The sequence below is a fragment of the Perognathus longimembris genome, chromosome 7 (genome assembly GCF_023159225.1).
Source record: "Perognathus longimembris pacificus isolate PPM17 chromosome 7, ASM2315922v1, whole genome shotgun sequence".
In the NCBI taxonomy this organism is placed as follows: domain Eukaryota; kingdom Metazoa; phylum Chordata; class Mammalia; order Rodentia; family Heteromyidae; genus Perognathus; species Perognathus longimembris.
In genome coordinates this window covers 73,439,298-73,456,390 of record NC_063167.1, presented here as the reverse complement: position 1 = coordinate 73,456,390, position 17,093 = coordinate 73,439,298, and the positions used below count along the sequence as shown (strand labels likewise).

Sequence of the window (17,093 nt, the reverse complement as noted above, 5' to 3'; positions counted from 1 at the left end):
GTGTGTGTGTAAGCATTTCCTCAATAATACATCACTGAGACACTTCTTGCAAACTGTGTAGTTAGCATATCTTTTTTTTTAATTATACATAAGAGGTTGGGGATTTCACTCTGGAAGAGCAAGTCCAAGTCCGCTTCAGTCCTCAGCCCGCACCCCCCCCCCCCCCCCGCACACACAAATAGTGCTGCAGAGGTCACCCTGTGAGAGCCAGCTCCGGTCACCCAGTGTCGATTGTGCCCGCTGGTTGTCCACGCGGCTCTGTGGGTGTGGATTCTTCTGAGCGACGCTCCCCGGGAGCGGAGCCGACGCCCGGCCCAGTGCTGCAGCCGGGCGAGGGGCGACGCGGTGCGGCTCCTCGCGGCTGCGCCTCTGCGCCCAGCGCGGCCCCTGGGCGGAGGAGAGGTGGTGTGCGAGGAAAGTGTCCAGAGCCATGCGGACACAGCCGGACGCGCCTCGCCTCCACCCTCGCGGTAGCACGGACTTGACAAGTCGCGTTCCTGTTTTCTCGGAAGCCGAGCAGGGAGCCGAGCCGCCAGCTCCCTGGTGGTCTAGTGGTTAGGATTCGGCGCTTTCACCGCCGCGGCCCGGGTTCGATTCCCGGTCAGGGAAGCTTTTCTTCGGCACCACGAGGTCAGAAGTATTATGTTACCTGGATGCTGTAAACTGCGGGGAAATTACAATTCCTAGGTCAACACGGCCCGGGAAGAGCGTTCCTTTTCCACCCAAACCAACAACAACACAAGAGACTGAACGTGTGTTTGAAGCACTCTCCTATGAGGCGCGTGTTTCCTAAACACGCATCGCGCCAAGAGGCGCCCGGAGTGAGGGGATCCCGAGGTGGGGGGACGCTGCTTTCCTTCGGGGGCCCCGGCTTAAGAATGGCAGAGCGGCGCGGAGCCCCCCACGGGGAACCGAGGCGTCGCTCGGCCTGGCCGACCACGGCGGTTGGACGGGCACAACCGACGGGGTCCAGCCGCCCCGTGTGATCCGAGGACACAGGAAGGGGACCGACCTGCGGGCCCCGCGGTGCGGGACCGCTGCTCCCCGCGCTCCCCAGGCCGAGCCACGGCCGCCCGCAGGACGTGCGCACGGGGCGGCCGCCCGGGACCGCGGCGCGCTAAGGAGGACGAGGGCGCCCGACAGGGTGGACGGCGGCGAGGCCGCACTCTGCGTTGTAACCGCAGCAACCTCGGTTCGAATCCGAGTCACGGCAGCCGGGCCTAGACGGCTCCTCTGCTCTGTCCTTTTGCTCCACGCGCTGCCCGAGCCTGGGGGTCGCGGGCGTCCCCGGCGGGAGGTGCAGGAACGATCTTCTCGCCGGGTGGCCGAGCACACCTCACCCCTGCACTCGGGGAGCTCAGGCCGTAGGGGTGGGGCTTGAACTCAGGGCCTGCGCGCTGTGCCTGAGGCTTGTTCTGAAGGCTGGCGCTCTACCACTTGAGTCACAGCTCCACTCCTGGTTTTTGGAAGCTCATTGGCTCTAAGAGTCTCACGGACTCTCTTGCCCGGGCTGGCTTCGAACCTGGGCCCTCAGGTCTCAGCCTCCTGAGTGGCTGGGCTTCCAGGCAGTGAGCGACCTGCGCCCCGCTAGGCCTAGTTCTCAGGCGTCAGGCGGGGGAGGACTGGGGAGACCGGGCGCGTCAGGGAAGGGTTGTTCGGCGCGACCCCTCCTTGCCTCACACTGCCGCTGGCTTTCCCCCCCTGGCTGGGTTCCGTTGCCGCCTTCGGCTCGGGCTGCCCCGCGGCCGCCGCCCGGGCTCCCGGAGCCGCTCCTGAGCCGGGGCTCTGCGCGCGCCCTGCGGGGGTGGGAAGTCGCGCGGTACAAAAGGCAGAGAGCTGGAGATGCTGCGCAGGAACCGGGGCCGGGTTCGAACCCGCGCCGAGCCTCCGTCTGCGGTTTGCAGGTCGCTTCCCCAGCAGCGGCCGGAAGGAGCGCGCCCCGTGGAGCCCTGAGCCTTGGCGCCCGCCACCTTCCAGCGCAGGCACCGCCCGACCCCACCCACCCACGGGCGGCCTGGGCACCGACCAGACCCGCGAAGCCATCGAGGGCTGGAAAAAGAGGAGAGGTCCTGGACGGACGCCGCCGCTGCGACTCCGCGCAGGAGCAGCCACGCCCATCCCCTGTGTGAACCGCGAAGCCCAGAGCCAGACACAGACACCTTCCTCAGTCTAAAATGGAAGGTCCCACCGAGATTTGAACTCGGATCGCTGGATTCAGAGTCCAGAGTGCTAACCATTATACCATGGAACCCGCGGGCAACATCCGCGAAGGAGCTTCCCACGTGAGCAAGGACCGGTTTGCTATCTGGATTTTCAACAGCCATTGCACTGGCACCGCAGGAGATCCAGGAGCTTCCACTCCGACCTCGGGGCCCAGGAAAGGCTCCCCCGAGCCTCCCTCAGAAGCTCTTCGCTCCGTTTCCTGTCCAGGGCTGGAACTTCTCCAAACACCCATCGTATTTCTTTTCTTGGACTTCACACCTCTCCCAACGCCAGTCAGGCGCCGCGATCCCGGCAGGACTTGGGGTTCCCGAGGTCCTCGGCTGCACCGAGCTCTCAGCTCTCAGGAGGCTCGGCCACTGCCTGCCAGCAATACACAGAGCGGTGTCGGCCGTGGCGGGGGTCAGGAGGGAGGAGGGCTGGCATTTCCCTTCGCACGCATACAGGTACATACGTGTGTGAGAGAGAGGGAGAGAGGGAGCCAAGGTGGCGGCGCGAAGCCCAGTCCATCCCTCTGCCTCCCGGCCTCCGAATTCCTCACTCGGAATGCCCAAAGCTATAAACACCCAAGGTAGCTTCCCCAGCCCCTCCGGAGGCTTTGCGGATGCCCCACCCGACACCCTCACCAGTCAGGCGAAGTCCTGCACGCCAAGGGCTATTTTCCTAAACGCCCTCGGGGAAGAACGCACGCCCCCTAGTCTTCTGCGATGAAGCGGTTCCAGCCCAGCACTGGCGGCCACGCTCAGCCGCTCTCTCCCGCGCGCCTCACCCGCTCAGCGAGCTGAAGGAGCGCAGCCGCGTGCTCACGGTAGCTGGCACGCCACGCACGGTCGGGGGCACGGGAAGAACGACCGACAGGCTGCAGGGGAAGCTATGTTTGTCCTGGACACCACGAGGCTGAAAGTGATTTCCTGCGGGATGGAGGCGTGCGGGGCCGCGGTGCGGGCGCGGGGCTCCGGGCACCCCGATTCCCCGGCGTGGGAAAGGAACCGTCGATTGCGCCCCGATGGTGTCCACACCGCCCCGGGCGCGTGGGCTCTGCGCGGAGCGGAGCCGGCCGGGGCGCAGCCCAGTGCTAGAGCCGGACGAGCGGCGAGCGCGGTGTGGCGCCCCCCGCCTGGGCCCCGGGGCCCCCGGCCGGGAGGGGAGAGGGCTCTGCCGCGAGACAGTGGCTCGGAGCAGCCCGGGCCCGCAGGCCGCGCCTCCGTCCCGCCTTTCCCGAGTTCCCTCCACAGATGCGGCAGGGAGCAGCCTCCGTGCTCCCTGGTGGTCTAGTGGCTAGGATTCGGCGCTTTCACCGCCGCGGCCCGGGTTCGATTCCCGGTCAGGGAAATCCTTTTACATCACCCTCTCGGCGCTGTTTCCGCGTTCTCACTAAAGCACAAAGCCCGCAACCGTCTCCGCGGGACCCTGGCCGGGCCCACGTCCTGCACACAGCCCGCGAGAGCGCACGGCCCGGGGAGCCGCCCCACCAACGCCCCGTTCCACCAACCGCCCTCTGCCTGGGCTCCCACCGCTCGCTCCGCTGTTCCCAGGACACGGAAGGCTCGGTAGCAGGTGTGGAGAAGCAAAGTGGCCCGAGCCCAGGAGACGGAGAGGAAGGGCAGCCAAGGAAGGAGCCCAGATCCGGTATCACGAAGGATTTGGCGGCAACTCTGCAACCAGCGAGGGAGAGAGTTGTACCTCATAAGTCGACGTAGGAGACGCGATGATGAACTTTTTTACACCCTGTAAATGGAGGAGGAGATATGGCTCTGCCAGGAATCTCGCCCGGCACAAATGCCTACACAAGTTCCATGGGTGTGTGTACACACGCAATGTAATATTAAGTGTGCCTGGAGATGGCAAAGTGAAGAATACAACCACCACACGGAGACCGTGGAAATCACCACTGCGCCAGCTGACTCCCCTCACCCTCACACACGCGAAACTCCACGGCGATTTGTGGTAGTGGGGGCTGCGCGCCCGCTCTCCCCTGACCAAACGCCAACAGCAGACTCGAGGATTCACACTTTGGCCCCCCTCCCCCCCCTCCCAAGCCAGGATGTGCAAAGCCCCAACCAATCCCGCTTCGGAAGCAAGATAAAACGGCATTTCCTCAAAGAAGCGGAAAAGCCGCACGGAGATTTGCGATCAGACCTCCGGATTCCGAGTCCAGAGTGCTCACCATGCACCCCGGAGCCAACGTCCACCCCCGCGGGCGGAGGATGTCAGGCCCGGGTGCGCACCTTTGCCTCCCGCCCTTTCAGCTCCCACACCCGGGGCTTGGCGTTCGCGTCGCTGGGTAAGGAAGAGCCTCCACGCCTCCTTCACCGTCTTCACTCCTTCGCGTCCCCAAGTGAAGTCGCTCCAAGCCCTGCGGTGTTGGAGCCCAGGGGATCCCGCGGCCACATCGCGGAACCCGAGCAAGCACACCCAGCGGGCGCCCTCGGCGCCGTGGCCGCAGCCAAGCCTCTTCGGAGGGAGCGAGGGGTCAAAGGCGTCACCGCCCGCCCCCCCTCTGCGCCCCGAGCCCTCGCTCTTCTCGTCTCCCGGGATCTCGCCTGTGCCCACGCGCACGTCTCCAGGAACCCTCCTCCACGCCGGACAGGCCCTGCAGTTCTTCTGCTCCCTTGGCGTCGGTCTGTCCGCGTCGGGCACGACGTTCCCTCCTCCCCATTCCCCCCTTCCCACTTGCTCCCGGACCCGCAGCACCCCGCGTCATCGTGGGGCAGGGGCCTCCTCGTTCCGTGGCCCCGCGGCTCCCCCGTGTACGAATCTCTCTCGTGTCATTCTCGGGCTCGTGGAAGTGCTGCCGACGAGGACGACGGAGATGGACGCCGCCAGTCCCGATGAACGCCCTTCAAGACCTTCCCTGGTTCTCGGAGAAAGGACGGAGCCACGTGGCGGAGCCCCCTCTCCTCGAGCCTCGTGGGAGCGGACAGCTCCGCTGATGACGGTCCAGTCCCCGGGGCGAGGGCAAGCTGGGCCGGGTAAGGTGGGGGCCTCAGATTCCCGGGGGTGAAGGAGGAGCGAGGAGCCGGGGAGCCCCGGGAGCGGAGCGCGGGCGGCGCACGGCGAGGCCTTCGGCCCGCACTCGTGGCTTCCGCATCCCCACGGCTGGCTGGAGTTGGTCACGCGATGACCGCGATGCACCCCGTCGTCTCCCCGGCCGCTCCCGAGGCCGTGCCGCGCACGCCGGGGTCCTCGTGGGCCGGGTTACGGGCCGGCAGACCTCAGCCACCCGGCTTGTGCATCCTCCTCCAGAGGAGCCTTCCCCGTTGGTCTCTGTGGCGCAATCGGTTAGCGCGTTCGGCTGTTAACCGAAAGGTTGGTGGTTCGAGCCCACCCAGGGACGCGGCCTGCCGCTTTTACCTTTCTCATTCCCGGTGCTCTCCAAACCCGCTCGGTACACTCGGTACAGCTGTCACGCCATTCCACGCCAGGGGAAAACAGGAAAGTGTTTTTCTTGGTGGACACCACGAGGGTGAAAGCCTTTTCATCCCAGGAGGCGCAGGGAGCCCTATTCCTTCCTTCCTACAGTATTTCCTCATGTCCTTTCCAATGTGTTTGCAGATCCTGCTGCGGAGATCGCCCTGGGACGCAGGGCTCCGGGCACCCCGTTTCCCCGGCGTGGGAAAGGAACCGTCGATTGCGCCCCGATGGTGTCCACACCGCCCCGGGCGCGTGGGCTCTGTCAAGGAACGTGGCGCGGAGCGGGGCCGGCCGGGGCGCAGCCCAGTGCTACAGTCGGACGAGAGGCGAGCGCCGTGCGGCTCCTCCCCCCCCCCCCCCCCCCCCCGCCCCGCCTGGGTCCCAGAGCCCCCGGCCGGGAGGGGAGAGGGGCCCTGCCGCGGGACAGTGGGCAAGCCTCCGTCCCGCCTTTCCCCGAGTCCCTGCCCGGCTCCCTCCACTGACGCGCCGCAGGAAGTCACCTCCGCGCTCCCTGGTGGTCTAGTGGCTAGGATTCGGCGCTTTCACCGCCGCGGCCCGGGTTCGATTCCCGGTCAGGGAAGTCCTTTTACATCACCCTCTCGGCGCTGTTTCCGCGTTCTCACTAAAGCACAAAGCCCGCAACCGTCTCCGCGGGACCCTGGCCGTCACACGTCCTGCGCACGGGCAGCGCAGCCTCCCCACCAACGTGGCGCCCCATTCAACCTGCGGCCCTCCGCCTGTGCGGGTCCACAAGCCGCGGGCCCGAACTGGGGCAGGAGGGGAGGAGCTGAACTCAGAGCAGGGGTCGCTGAAGGTACTTTTGAGCTTCAGCACCTGCAGGAGAGAGTGATCGCTGATCGATGGGCAAAGGAGGCGAAAGGAGTTTTTATTTGTTAACAGGCGCAGGGATCAGAGCTCCGGCCCGCGGCCCCCGTGGTGGGGGATAGCTAGTCCCCGCGCTCGCCAGGCTCCTTCCGGAGTCCTTCACGCCCAAATCTGCCAGGAGCTTTGGAGAACTTTCATTTCAGGGTCGTTCTCGTGGTCTGACAGGGCTCCTGTTTACGTCCGGACTCTCCCTTTTTATGCTCGAAAAAGCTTGGCGGTGAACCTCACAGAAAGCTAAACGCGCGCTCCCGGAACCGTGCTCCTGGCTGGAATCAGTGGCAATCCTCCCCGTAGTGAGTATCTAGTGGCAGCAACATTCTCTGCCGGTTGCTGGCTCACGCCTGTAGTCCTAACTACTGAAGAGGCTGAGATCTGAGCATAGCCATAGCCAGCCCCGGGGCAGGCAAGTCCGGGAGACTTCGCCTCTGAAGGGTTCCAATTTCTTCTTCACATCCAGAAGACAGTTTTACTGGGTGGGGCGCACTTTAGCTGATAGTATTTTTTGGAGCATTTCAGTATGTCACTGTAATGACTGCTAGTACTGATTGTTTCTGAGGTTAAAAGTCGCTGGTCTTCCTTTCAGAAATGTCTTTGTGTAAGAGGCAACTTTAAAAACGCTGTTTTTGGCTCTGTAACTCAAAGCCCCCCAACTTTGCATTTGGACCTTGTGATCTGAGCAGTTCTCTGCCACAGTCCCTTCGCTATCACCTAGTTTCTAGAAGGAAAGAAAAGATTCAGATGAGCATCTGTGTGGAAGGCACACTGGGCCCCACACAGGCAGTGCCTTCTTCTGATCATCTTAAAGCAAACAGTCCCAAACTCAAGAGACCACCTTATTTCTGTCCTGTGTCAGGAAGAACTTCCCCAGAACTCCTTCTAGGGCAAAGACTGAAGTAATGGTCTCCAGTCCACACTCCTGTGACCTGGAACTGTTTTAACAGTGTCTTTTTCCCCCCCCTCACCATCCTCAATTCTCCTTATTTAACCTGAAGCCAATGTTTGTACTGTGAAGATTGAAGGGCTGTCTTCCCATGGCTGCCATTTTCTCTGTCCTTCACCGTGCCTCTTTAATTTGTAACGTGGGGGCCAGTAGCTAGACCTAGCTTGGGACTCCTGGACTTTTGGGGCTGGCATCTAAAAATCCGAGTTTTCTTAAAAGCCCCTGGACAGTAACTCCCCTAATGGCCACCCAGTCTTAGGACCCCTCTCACCCCGAGCTGGCTCCTCTGCTCTGCTTTTCTTCCTCAAATAAGTCTGCTTTGCTCCCTCTCTCGTCTGTGGATTCATTCTTCAATTGGTATAAATCAAAGACCTGGTCATTGGTTCCAGTCTCCAGGTTCATATAGAAGTGCTGTCTTCCCCTGATTACTACCTAATAAAGCTAGTCTGTCTCACCTTTGCCATGCTTTATGTGCAGATAGTGGTGAATGGCTCCCATCCATATATGATACTCCTGGAGTTTGGACTTCGGGTCTAAAACTTTAGAAAAGTAGATAGAAGGGGAATAGGGGAGAAGAGGAGGTGAGGTTTATGGAAGTACACAGCCATGTATGGAAGTGTCACTAAGGAACCCCCCCTTAAAAAAACAAATGTATGCCAATATAGCATCTTTTTAAAAAGATGTTTAGAACATTTCCCAGAACCCAGTACAAAGGCCAGGATATGTAGGTAAGATGTAGAAGCAATTCTCTAGCAAAAGCAAAAAAGACCCTGAGATTAATCTCCAGTCCCAACACTTCCACCACAAAGAGATGAAAAATTTGGGAAAGTAGATGATTCCAAAAGGCAGAAAGAGAAAGAGAAATGACACACTAAAATAAACTTTAAAAGTTTATGTATTTATAAATAAACTATTTTTATTTATTTCAGTGTTAATGTTTGGTGTTTTGGAATAAACACCCACCAACCCACAAAGATGGGCAGAATTACAAAGAAGCTTCAGCCTTTTTTACCCATTAAGCTCCATCATGTGAAAACGTGGTCCCAGGCCTCAGCCAGACAGCAATAGGGTCGAGGACAAGACACAGAATAAGAAACTGCCCCCTGGCAGTGACCAGACCAGGACCCCACACATCACTGCAGGGATGAGAGGCAGAGGGAGGGTTGGCAGTCACTTCTGAGGCATCTGGCACTGTGGTTCCTGCATGAAAACAGTTGCTGGGGTGGCCTGGATCTACAACACCACTTCTGCCGTCACAGTCAAGTCTGTCATTAGAAGACTGAAGGAATTAAAAGACCAGTAAAAGCTCTACCATCTGAGTTTCTCTCTACAATAAATGGGTTAATTTATATAACAAAAAAAAATTGCCAGACTTACCTAGTAGAGAAAACACCATGATCGGACACATAGGTTTTCCAGGGCAAGATGTGCTTAGCACATTCAGGAGGTGTTTGCTGCTGCGGGTGTTCTCACACTTGTTCTTCCCTAATCAGCTGTAGAAAGAAAAGGGTTTAGATTGTAATGTTGTAATGTCAGCAACTTAGCCAGTGAGTGTATATATGGGCTTCCAGCAACTGCATAGGATATGTGCTGAAATAAAGATAGTCCTTCTTCAACCCAGGACCCCATCAACCTTTTGAGTTAAAAATTGTTTGCATGGTGACTTAACAGCTGAGGTAAATTTAAAGTTTATACTCTTGGAAGCTCTCTACACAAACAGGAGGCATATAGGAGAAATTAGGAGGCAACTAGTGGGAGGGTGGGCTGTCAATGAAGGTATTGTATTGCCAGAAAGCCACATACCCTAGAAAGCCTTCCCACCCCAAGGTGTTTGTGTGTGACTTCTAAAATTCAACTCATCCTAGAGGGTGCATTAGGAAAGAAAATATTCAATAGGACTTACTGGTTAGGAAATACATTGATTTCCCACCAAACACCTGATCTTGCAGAACTGTCATAAAAGTCTCCATTTGATTATATTTTTCTCTGAGTCCATTCTTGAAACTCAGGAGTGTTTCTCACAAAAGTAAAATGGGCCTAACTTGAGGATAATTGTTAAAATGATACTGTTAACAAGAGTTTGCCCTCCTTAAGCAGCAGTATTCCCTCCCCAGACTGCCTACTTGGTAGTTCCAGTACCCACTATTTTTGCTTTGTCCACTTTAGCAAACCAGATACATGGACTTTTACTAGCAACAAGACTGATTTTGGTGGCAGGTTGCTTTCATGGTAACTAGATCTTGAAAGCTTTTTCTTTCTTCTCTTTCTTCTCTCTCAAGTATCATGTAATAATACAAGATTTGCCATATTTTTCATCACAACCCATCAACAATAAGACGAATATGCCCAGCTAGTGTTCCTTTGGGACTTGAGGAACACACAGGATGCCAGTACTCTATGCCATGGGCCACACCAGAGTGCTGGTTCTATCTGCCCATGTTCCCCAGGAGGACCAAGGAGTCTGCGAGACTCCATTCTTCCTCAGGGAAGAAAGCCACCAACGGCCTGCGGTCATAGGGAGCTTATGGAACAGGAAGCACTGTCTCTCCAGTGAGCTATTTGGACTCCTCACTTGGCCTACAACTCCTCCTTCTTTTCTTTTCCTTTGGGCCATAGAACATTTCATTGCCTTTTGGCAGGTCATTCATTTCCTTGGATTTCTCTGGGCTTTAAATAAGACAATGTATGCAGGAATGTCATCACTGTCCAATAATTGCTATGCCCGGGCAGTGCACTCGCGCGGGCTGTGTGCAGGACGTGGGCCCGGCCAGGGTCCCGCGGAGACGGTTGCGGGCTTTGTGCTTTAGTGAGAACGCAGAAGCAGTGCCGAGAGGGTGATGTAAAAGGACTTCCCTGACCGGGAATCGAACCCGGGCCGCGGCGGTGAAAGCGCCGAATCCTAGCCACTAGACCACCAGGGAGCGCGGAGGTGACTTCCTGCGGCGCGTCAGTGGAGGGAGCCGGGCAGGGACTCGGGGAAAGGCGGGACGGAGGCTTGCCCACTGTCCCGCGGCAGGGCCCCTCTCCCCTCCCGGCCGGGGGCTCTGGGACCCAGGCGGGGCGGGGGGGGGGGGGGGAGCCGCAGGGCGCTCGCCTCTCGTCCGACTGTAGCACTGGGCTGCGCCCCGGCCGGCCCCGCTCCGCGCCACGTTCCTTGACAGAGCCCACGCGCCCGGGGCGGTGTGGACACCATCGGGGCGCAATCGACGGTTCCTTTCCCACGCCGGGGAAACGGGGTGCCCGGAGCCCTGCGTCCCAGGGCGATCTCCGCAGCAGGATCTGCAAACACATTGGAAAGGACATGAGGAAATACTGTAGGAAGGAAGGAATAGGGCTCCCTGCGCCTCCTGGGATGAAAAGGCTTTCACCCTCGTGGTGTCCACCAAGAAAAACACTTTCCTGTTTTCCCCTGGCGTGGAATGGCGTGACAGCTGTACCGAGTGTACCGAGCGGGTTTGGAGAGCACCGGGAATGAGAAAGGTAAAAGCGGCAGGCCGCGTCCCTGGGTGGGCTCGAACCACCAACCTTTCGGTTAACAGCCGAACGCGCTAACCGATTGCGCCACAGAGACCAACGGGGAAGGCTCCTCTGGAGGAGGATGCACAAGCCGGGTGGCTGAGGTCTGCCGGCCCGTAACCCGGCCCACGAGGACCCCGGCGTGCGCGGCACGGCCTCGGGAGCGGCCGGGGAGACGACGGGGTGCATCGCGGTCATCGCGTGACCAACTCCAGCCAGCCGTGGGGATGCGGAAGCCACGAGTGCGGGCCGAAGGCCTCGCCGTGCGCCGCCCGCGCTCCGCTCCCGGGGCTCCCCGGCTCCTCGCTCCTCCTTCACCCCCGGGAATCTGAGGCCCCCACCTTACCCGGCCCAGCTTGCCCTCGCCCCGGGGACTGGACCGTCATCAGCGGAGCTGTCCGCTCCCACGAGGCTCGAGGAGAGGGGGCTCCGCCACGTGGCTCCGTCCTTTCTCCGAGAACCAGGGAAGGTCTTGAAGGGCGTTCATCGGGACTGGCGGCGTCCATCTCCGTCGTCCTCGTCGGCAGCACTTCCACGAGCCCGAGAATGACACGAGAGAGATTCGTACACGGGGGAGCCGCGGGGCCACGGAACGAGGAGGCCCCTGCCCCACGATGACGCGGGGTGCTGCGGGTCCGGGAGCAAGTGGGAAGGGGGGAATGGGGAGGAGGGAACGTCGTGCCCGACGCGGACAGACCGACGCCAAGGGAGCAGAAGAACTGCAGGGCCTGTCCGGCGTGGAGGAGGGTTCCTGGAGACGTGCGCGTGGGCACAGGCGAGATCCCGGGAGACGAGAAGAGCGAGGGCTCGGGGCGCAGAGGGGGGGCGGGCGGTGACGCCTTTGACCCCTCGCTCCCTCCGAAGAGGCTTGGCTGCGGCCACGGCGCCGAGGGCGCCCGCTGGGTGTGCTTGCTCGGGTTCCGCGATGTGGCCGCGGGATCCCCTGGGCTCCAACACCGCAGGGCTTGCAGCAACTTCACTTGGGGACGCGAAGGAGTGAAGACGGTGAAGGAGGCGTGGAGGCTCTTCCTTACCCAGCGATGCGAACGCCAAGCCCCGGGTGTGGGAGCTGGAAGGGCGGGAGGCAAAGGTGCGCACACAGGCCTGACATCCTCCGCCCGCGGGGGTGGACGTTGGCTCCGGGGTGCATGGTGAGCACTCTGGACTCGGAATCCCGAGGTCTGATCGCAAATCTCCGTGCGGCTTTTCCGCTTCTTTGAGGACATGCCGTTTTATCTTGCTTCCGAAGCGGGATTGGTTGGGGCTTTGCACATCCTGGCTTGGGGGGGGAGGGGGGCCAAAGTGTGAATCCTCGAGTCTGCTGTTGGCGTTTGGTCAGGGGAGAGCGGGCGCGCAGCCCCCACTACCACAAATCGCAGTGGAGTTTCGCGTGTGTGAGGGTGAGGGGAGTCAGCTGGCGCAGTGGTGATTTCCACGGTCTCCGTGTGGTGGTTGTATTCTTCACTTTGCCATCTCCAGGCACACTTAATATTACATTGCGTGTGTACACAAACCCATGGAACTTGTGTAGGCATTTGTGCCGGGCGAGATTCCTGGCAGAGCCATATCTCCTCCTCCATTTACAGGGTGTGAAAAAGTTCATCATCGCGTCTCCTACGTCGACTTATGAGGTACAACTCTCTCCCTCGCTGGTTGCAGAGTTGCCGCCAAATCCTTCGTGATACGGGATCTGGGCTCCTTCCTTGGCTGCCCTTCCTCTCCGTCTCCTGGGCTCGGGCCACTTTGCTTCTCCACACCTGCTACCGAGCCTTCCGTGTCCTGGGAACAGCGGAGCGAGCGGTGGGAGCCCAGGCAGAGGGCGGTTGGTGGAACGGGGCGTTGGTGGGGCGGCTCCCCGGGCAGTGTGCAGGACGTGGGCCCGGCCAGGGTCCCGGAGACGGTTGCGGGCTTTGTGCTTTAGTGAGAACGCGGAAGCAGTGCCGAGAGGGTGTTGCAAAAGGACTTCCCTGACCGGGAATCGAACCCGGGCCGCGGCGGTGAAAGCGCCGAATCCTAGCCACTAGACCACCAGGGAGCACGGAGGTGGCTCCCTGCCGCATCTGTGGAGGGAACTCGGGAAAGGCGGGACGGAGGCGCGGCCTGCGGGCCCGGGCTGCTCCGAGCCACTGTCTCGCGGCAGAGCCCTCTCCCCTCCCGGCCGGGGCCCCCGGGGCCCAGGCGGGGGGCGCCACACCGCGCTCGCCGCTCGTCCGGCTCTAGCACTGGGCTGCGCCCCGGCCGGCTCCGCTCCGCGCAGAGCCCACGCGCCCGGGGCGGTGTGGACACCATCGGGGCGCAATCGACGGTTCCTTTCCCACGCCGGGGAATCGGGGTGCCCGGAGCCCCGCGTCCCAGGGCGGTCTCCGCAGCAGGATCGAGCGCGTACTTTCTGCTTCCAGGCTCATTGGAAAGGACGTGAGTAAACGTTGTAGGTAGGAAGGAAAAAGGCTCCCGGCGCCTCCTGGGGACGGAGGCGCTCGCGCCCCAGGCCCCGCGGGAACCCGGTGTCCGATCGCCTAAAGCCGGCCCGCCCCGCGGCCCCGCACGCCTCCATCCCGCAGGAAATCACTTTCAGCCCCGTGGTGTCCAGGACAAACACAGCTTCCCCTGCAGCCTGTCGGTCGTTCTTCCCGTGCCCCGACCGTGCGTAGCGTGCCAGCTACCGTGAGCACGCGGCTGCGCTCCTTCAGCTCGCTGAGCGGGTGAGGCGCGCGGGAGAGAGCGGCTGAGCGTGGCCGCCAGTGCTGGGCTGGAACCGCTTCATCGCAGAAGACTAGGGGGCGTGCGTTCTTCCCCGAGGGCGTTTAGGAAAATAGCCCTTGGTGCGCAGGACTTCGCCTGACTGGTGAGGGTGTCGGGTGGGGCATCCGCAAAGCCTCCGGAGGGGCTGGGGAAGCTACCTTGGGTGTTTATAGCTTTGGGAATTCCGAGTGAGGAATTCGGAGGCCGGGAGGCAGAGGGATGGACTGGGCTTCGCGCCGCCACCTTGGCTCCCTCTCTCCCTCTCTCTCACACACGTATGTACCTGTATGCGTGCGAAGGGAAATGCCAGCCCTCCCCCATCCTGACCCCCGCCACGGCCGACACCGCTCTGTGTATTGCTGGCAGGCAGTGGCCGAGCCTCCTGAGAGCTGAGAGCTCGGTGCAGCCGAGGACCTCGGGAACCCCAAGTCCTGCCGGGATCGCTGCGCCTGACTGGCGTTGGGAGAGGTGTGAAGTCCAAGAAAAGAAATACGATGGGTGTTTGGAGAAGTTCCAGCCCTGGACAGGAAACGGAGCGAAGAGCTTCTGAGGGAGGCTCGGGGGAGCCTTTCCTGGGCCCCGAGGTCGGAGTGGAAGCTCCTGGATCTCCTGCGGTGCCAGTGCAATGGCTGTTGAAAATCCAGACAGCAAACCGGTCCTTGCTCACGTGGGAAGCTCCTTCGCAGGTGTTGCCCGCGGGTTCCATGGTGTAATGGTTAGCACTCTGGACTCTGAATCCAGCGATCCGAGTTCAAATCTCGGTGGGACCTTACATTTTAGACTGAGGAAGGTGTCTGGCTCTGGCTCTGGGCTTCGCGGTTCACACAGGGGATGGGCATGGCTGCTCCTGCGCGGAGTCGCAGCGGCGGCGTCCGTCCAGGACCTCTCCTCTTTTTCCAGCCCTCGATGGCTTCGCGGGTCTGGTCGGTGCCCAGGCCGCCCGTGGGTGGGTGGGGTCGGGCGGGGCCTGCGCTGGAAGGTGGCGGGCGCCAAGGCTCAGGGCCCCACGGGGCGCGGTCCTTCCGGCCGCTGCTGGGGAAGCGACCTGCAAACCGCAGACGGAGGCTCGGCGCGGGTTCGAACCCGGCCCCGGTTCCTGCGCAGCATCTCCAGCTCTCTGCCTTTTGTACCGCGCGACTTCCCACCCCCCCCCCCCCCCCCCGCGCAGGGCGCGCGCAGAGCCCCGGCTCAGGAGCGGCTCCGGGAGCCCGGGCGGCGGCCGCGGGGCAGCCCGAGCCGAAGGCGGCAACGGAACCCAGCCAGGGGGGGAAAGCCAGCGGCAGTGTGAGGCAAGGAGGGGTCGCGCCGAACAACCCTTCCCTGACGCGCCCGGTCTCCCCAGTCCTCCCCCGCCTGACGCCTGAGAACTAGGCCTAGCGGGGCGCAGGTCGCTCACTGCCTGGAAGCCCAGCCACTCAGGAGGCTGAGACCTGAGGGCCCAGGTTCGAAGCCAGCCCCGGCAAGAGAGTCCGTGAGACTCTTAGAGCCAATGAGCTTCCAAAAACCAGGAGTGGAGCTGTGACTCAAGTGGTAGAGCGCCAGCCTTCAGAACAAGCCTCAGGCACAGCGCGCAGGCCCTGAGTTCAAGCCCCACCCCGACGGCCTGAGCTCCCCGAGTGCAGGGGTGGGAGGTGTGCACGGCCACCCGGCGAGAAGATCGTTCCTGCACCTCCCGCCGGGGACGCCCGCGACCCCCAGGCTCGGGCAGCGCGTGGAGCAAAAGGACAGAGCAGAGGAGCCGTCTAGGCCCGGCTGCCGTGACTCGGATTCGAACCGAGGTTGCTGCGGCCACAACGCAGAGTGCGGCCTCGCCGCCGTCCACCCTGTCGGGCGCCCTCGTCCTCCTTAGCGCGCCGCGGTCCCGGGCGGCCGCCCCGTGCGCACGTCCTGCGGGCGGCCGTGGCTCGGCCTGGGGAGCGCGGGGAGCAGCGGTCCCGCACCGCGGGGCCCGCAGGTCGGTCCCCTCCCTGTGTCCTCGGATCACACGGGGCGGCTGGACCCCGTCGGTTGTGCCCGTCCAACCGCCGTGGTCGGCCAGGCCGAGCGACGCCTCGGTTCCCCGTGGGGGGCTCCGCGCCGCTCTGCCATTCTTAAGCCGGGGCCCCCGAAGGAAAGCAGGGTCCCCCCACCTCGGGATCCCCTCACTCCGGGCGCCTCTTGGCGCGATGCGTGTTTTAGGAAACACGCGCCTCATAGGAGAGTGCTTCAAACACACGTTCAGTCTCTTGTGTTGTTGTTGGTTTGGGTGGAAAAGGAACGCTCTTCCCGGGCCGGGTTGACCTAGGAATTGTAATTTTCCCGCAGTTTACAGCATCCAGGTAACATAATACTTCTGACCTCGTGGTGCCGAAGAAAAGCTTCCCTGACCGGGAATCGAACCCGGGCCGCGGCGGTGAAAGCGCCGAATCCTAACCACTAGACCACCAGGGAGCTGGCGGCTCGGCTCCCTGCTCGGCTTCCGAGAAAACAGGAACGCGACTTGTCAAGTCCGTGCTACCGCGAGGGTGGAGGCGAGGCGCGTCCGGCTGTGTCCGCATGGCTCTGGACACTTTCCTCGCGCACCACCTCTCCTCCGCCTAGGGGCCGCGCTGGGCGCAGAGGCGCAGCCGCGAGGAGCCGCACCGCGTCGCCCCTCGCCCGGCTGCAGCACTGGGCCGGGCGTCGGCTCCGCTCCCGGGGAGCGTCGCTCAGAAGAATCCACACCCACAGAGCCGCGTGGACAACCAGCGGGCACAATCGACACTGGGTGACCGGAGCTGGCTCTCACAGGGTGACCTCTGCAGCACTATTTGTGTGTGCGGGGGGGGGGGGGGGGTGCGGGCTGAGGACTGAAGCGGACTTGGACTTGCTCTTCCAGAGTGAAATCCCCAACCTCTTATGTATAATTAAAAAAAAAGATATGCTAACTACACAGTTTGCAAGAAGTGTCTCAGTGATGTATTATTGAGGAAATGCTTGCACGCACACACACACACACAGAGAGAAAGAGAGAGAGATTGCAAACCTCATGCTGTTGCCCGCGCCAGGGGCAGGGCGCCCCTCCAGGAGCCGGGACCAAAACAGCTTGAGGAGTCATTCTGGCCAGAAAGGATTTGCTCCTGAGCAAGTGATTTCATCCAAGTGTGTCACTGGGAAGGTTCAAGTGTAACCGATCCACTAGAATTTGTTTGAAGAGAGGAGAAGGCGAAGGGGTTCGCCAACTGAAAAGATGGCCTGGGGCCGTCCCTGGGTGGGCTCGAACCACCAACCTTTCGGTTAACAGCCGAACGCGCTAACCGATTGCGCCACAGAGACATTGGGTGTGTTTACTTGACTCAAGTGGAGAGGTCCCAAGTTGGCCTGCAGGCTCCCTCGTAGCTAGCAGTAAACACGGGTG

General features: G+C 61.4%; 11 non-coding genes across 11 annotated transcripts; 5 read left to right on the top strand and 6 right to left on the bottom strand.

Moving 5' to 3' along the window:
* Positions 1–537: 537 nt before the first annotated feature.
* Positions 538–609, top strand: Trnae-uuc. The gene has a single exon. It is a non-coding gene; the product is annotated as a tRNA-Glu (tRNA).
* Positions 610–2,179: 1,570 nt separating this feature from the next.
* On the bottom strand, positions 2,180–2,251 carry Trnaq-cug. Its single transcript has one exon. It is a non-coding gene; the product is annotated as a tRNA-Gln (tRNA).
* Positions 2,252–3,480: 1,229 nt separating this feature from the next.
* Trnae-uuc lies at positions 3,481–3,552 on the top strand. Its single transcript has one exon. It is a non-coding gene; the product is annotated as a tRNA-Glu (tRNA).
* Positions 3,553–5,483: 1,931 nt separating this feature from the next.
* Positions 5,484–5,557, top strand: Trnan-guu. Its single transcript has one exon. It is a non-coding gene; the product is annotated as a tRNA-Asn (tRNA).
* A 585-nt stretch (positions 5,558–6,142) lies between these two features.
* Positions 6,143–6,214, top strand: Trnae-uuc. Its single transcript has one exon. It is a non-coding gene; the product is annotated as a tRNA-Glu (tRNA).
* A 4,094-nt stretch (positions 6,215–10,308) lies between these two features.
* Positions 10,309–10,380, bottom strand: Trnae-uuc. Its single transcript has one exon. It is a non-coding gene; the product is annotated as a tRNA-Glu (tRNA).
* Positions 10,381–10,956: 576 nt separating this feature from the next.
* On the bottom strand, positions 10,957–11,030 carry Trnan-guu. The gene has a single exon. It is a non-coding gene; the product is annotated as a tRNA-Asn (tRNA).
* Positions 11,031–12,938: 1,908 nt separating this feature from the next.
* Trnae-uuc lies at positions 12,939–13,010 on the bottom strand. The gene has a single exon. It is a non-coding gene; the product is annotated as a tRNA-Glu (tRNA).
* A 1,405-nt stretch (positions 13,011–14,415) lies between these two features.
* Trnaq-cug lies at positions 14,416–14,487 on the top strand. Its single transcript has one exon. It is a non-coding gene; the product is annotated as a tRNA-Gln (tRNA).
* A 1,588-nt stretch (positions 14,488–16,075) lies between these two features.
* Positions 16,076–16,147, bottom strand: Trnae-uuc. The gene has a single exon. It is a non-coding gene; the product is annotated as a tRNA-Glu (tRNA).
* A 790-nt stretch (positions 16,148–16,937) lies between these two features.
* On the bottom strand, positions 16,938–17,011 carry Trnan-guu. Its single transcript has one exon. It is a non-coding gene; the product is annotated as a tRNA-Asn (tRNA).
* Between the last annotated feature and the right edge of the window lie 82 nt (positions 17,012–17,093).